This window comes from Eptesicus fuscus, chromosome 10 (assembly GCF_027574615.1).
Source record: "Eptesicus fuscus isolate TK198812 chromosome 10, DD_ASM_mEF_20220401, whole genome shotgun sequence".
NCBI classification, from domain to species: Eukaryota; Metazoa; Chordata; class Mammalia; order Chiroptera; family Vespertilionidae; genus Eptesicus; species Eptesicus fuscus.
In genome coordinates, this window is record NC_072482.1 from 29,138,724 (window position 1) to 29,142,511 (window position 3,788).

A 3,788-nucleotide genomic window follows, 5' to 3' on the forward strand; every position below is an offset into this window, starting at 1 on the left:
TCTCCAGCACAAGAACAATGGACAAGGTTTACTAAGGCATCAACTTTTTTATATAGGCCTAGGCAAGACTACCCACCATGACCTGCTCAGTTAGGAATGTATGATCAGATAACCCTGCACTGTTTCTTTCTGTTAGATTTATTACAATGTCCCTTTTTGGTAGTAGTTCAGATGAAGAAAGGTAACTTTAATGCATTGCTGTTCCTATGGAGAACTTGTAAACAGAGTAGGGTTGATGGGGATTAGCTGCATTGGTGCCTACTGCAAATTAGATTTTTGAGTTTGTGAGTAGTAGTGAAGCAACAAATATAAAGGAAGGAGGTTTGCCAAGGGAACAGAGTTGGATGTACTTCCTTGTCAAGAGTTTGTTGATGGCAATGTAGAGATGAGTGGTGAGTCAGCCTCATTTGAACCTGAGAGGTTTTGTAGATCTTCAGCTCAGTCACTCCAATAGCAATATCAAGACTGGTACAGCAGGTGACTCAGAGCTCCTTTCTCCTCTCTTACCTGGAAATTCTTAGTTAACTTAGTAGGCTCTTTTTCTATGTTTATTCTCCAGTCTAGTTATTTTTCAGGACTCTATTTATTTTTATCTTATTCCATTTGTTACTTTTATGACAAATCTATTTTCATAGTTTCATTTGTCACCTTGATGCTTGGAGCACCCACCCTGTGTCTTTATTTTAGATTTTTCTGCTAATCTTTCAGGTTGCTGACTCACAATATTGCTAAATAAATGGTTTAAAAAATAAACTCCTTTCTGCAAATCATTAAATAAAAGACAAAATTCACACTTTGAAAATAAACGGAATATTTGAATACATATATTATAAAGAGGGTATCCAAATAGCCAATAAATATGTAGAAAATATGTACACTTTTATTCATCTATGAAAATATAAATTAAAAACACATTTGATAAACCAGTATAAATCTAACAGAATGGCTAAAATAAAAAGATGGAAAATTCCAAATGATGACAAGGATATAGAGCAACTGGTACTCTCAGATGTTGCTGGGAGAAATTTAATTTTTCTATGGAACAAGGAAACAGACTCTAAGATCTTCACCTAATAGCAACAATAAGAAAAACATTAAGAGGGAATGGGTAATTCTGAATATAAAATATCTACCAGAAGGAATTTTCTTTTGACATATTTGTTTGTTTTTGTTTTTGTTTTGCTTCATAAAATGAGGCCTCAAAAATTGAGTAATAACTGTTCCTTTCCATGGAAATCTTTAGTAAAAGGTGAAAGATTTATGCGATCTGAAGAGAAACCAGAGTATAACACATATTTGTTTTTACATGTAGAATTCAGTATTACACAGAAGACAGGAATCACTAGCATAGGTAGCCATAAATACAAGCAAAATTTTAATAAAAGTACATCCCTCTCCAAATCAGTGTGGTTTATTAAAATTCTGAATTTTTGATAATAAATCATAAAACATGGAAATTTTTCTTAATTTTAATAAAGAGAGAGATGTGTGAGAGCTAGATTTCCCATTACTTTTGCTTCCAGTGATGGAGTTATTACCATAGACTTCAAAACTTTTATTTTAGGTGCTTTAGAATTTTACATAGAGACCAAGGCAGAGGCCACCTTCCAGTAATTTGATGACTAGGGGCCCAGTGCATGAATTCGTGCACCTTGAAAGGAACTGTGGGCCAAGAGGCTGCTGTGGGCACAGGGGCAGATCTCAGCCCATCCTCCACAACCCACCTGGCCCCTCCCGCTATAGCCCCCGGTCCCCACTCTGCCAGCAGCCATGCTCCCATAATCCCCGTTCCCATGTGCTGACAGCGCAGGCCTGCTCACACCCGCTGACAGTGCGGAGCCATTGGGGCTGGTGCCAGCAGCCAGTGCAAGTGGGGCCAGTGCCATCAGCAGTTGTGAGCAACAACTGCTGCCATGATTGCCCCTCAGGAGCAGGGGGAGGTGGAGAAGCCCTCAGGGGCAATCGGGGCCTGCAGCCACCACTTGCACCCACTGACAGCGCTGAGTGATCAGGGCTGGTGCCAGGCGCCAGCAGCGGGTGCGAGCAGTGGCTCCGGCTACAGCAGCAGGTGTGAGCAGGGCGGGTGCCAGCAGCAGGTGCAAGTGTTGGGTGGGACCACAGTGTGGGGGAGGAAAGAATTTTCATTAACCACCAGAGGCTACCCCTGATGACAGCGACTGGTGCCCTGCCTTGGTCTGGTGCCCTGCTGACCTGTTCTACCATCCCACTGCGGCCGGTGTCCGCAATGTTCCGCGCATGCCCCCTGGTGGTCAGCACACATCATAGCGACTGGTTGTTCCACCATTTAGTCTATTTGCATATTAGAGTTTTATATATAGATGATGATGATGATGATGATGTTTTAGCAATTTGAAAAATAATTTAAAATAGCTGAATTAGTACACTTCAATTATAGAAAATTCTCTAGTATGGTTAGAAAAGCTTCTGGACATTTCCCCCATATACTATAAAGTGTGTATAATATCATGCTAGTAGGACATAATTTAGAGAGCTAATGGAAATGTCACAGACATATGTGTCTGGTAGAGACTGCTAAAGGTCATCTGGCCCATATTTTCCTTCCTTTAGGAAAACTTATACCCAAATATCACCAGATGCCACATTTCTAGAAACACCCTTAGGTTCTATGACTTCAATATATATATATATATATATATCTGTCCTATGTGAGACATGTCTTATTTCTTCTCTAAAGCTCTACAGTCCTATTTAAATGTATTAAGACCTTGACATGAACTGGAAATAAATTAATCATATGTTTATCTTAAGGATCTATGCTATGTTCTGATCCACATCACATATAGGTAGAATTCTGTGTGCAGTAAATCACTTCATGTTCTGGTGCTGGGATGGTGCTAGGGAAGTGCGGTAAGCTATGATGAACACTAGCTAGATGCTCACCTATCCTGATTCCTCTTGCTTTGGTCACAATTCTCAGCCCCTTCTACACCGGTATTGGACCTATATAACTAGATACTTCACTTTTATTAAAAGTAAAAAAAAGAAACAAAAACAAACTTGACAGCATGATTGTAATCAGTTTTTCTCAAATAAAGAAACTGAGGCTCAGAGGGTTAAGTGTATATATTTAACCACACATTTTATAAATTTCAAAGCAAGTACCTGGTATTAGATCTTGGGTTTTCTAAGAATGCTGTATTTTTATCAGCATTCCATAGTGTTTTATGAGCTACATTTTAGATAAAGCTTTAAAAACTAGTTTCAAGAACAGTATTGCCAAAACAATTCTTAACACAAAGATCATCAATAAAAGAAAAGGAAGAAAAATGAAAACTATGTAACAAATTTTATATATATAAAATGGAGTATATCATAACCGATGGAGTATATCATAACCTGGCTGGCAACTGTTACAAATGAAGAAAAGCTTTAATTTTTAAATCTTAATTTTTAAATACTCAAGCAGAGCTTTTCAAAGGCTTCAAAGATAAAGAAAATTTGAAATTGAGAAATATCTGTGGATTGTCTTTCAGAGTATCCTATTTATAAATCATCAACCTGTTTATGTAAACCTGTTTATATAGAACACTAATGAAAGCACTGCAGACACAGTTTTCTGTATCTGAGGTGTCTTGAAGTTATCCATAATTTAACATGCTGAGTGTGAAAAAGCACCAGAGTAAAGCAGTCTCATTATAGAAACATAGTCTGAAAATGAGTTTACAAAAAAGATAAAATAAAAATGGAGGAAAGGAGCATTTTCCTAAATATCTGATGCTATAAAATACATTAGAAAATACTGGTTA

At 37.8% G+C, this 3,788-nt stretch overlaps 1 pseudogene; it reads right to left on the reverse strand.

Moving 5' to 3' along the window:
• Positions 1–1,181: 1,181 nt before the first annotated feature.
• LOC114231222 (U5 spliceosomal RNA) lies at positions 1,182–1,287 on the reverse strand (annotated as a pseudogene).
• Between the last annotated feature and the right edge of the window lie 2,501 nt (positions 1,288–3,788).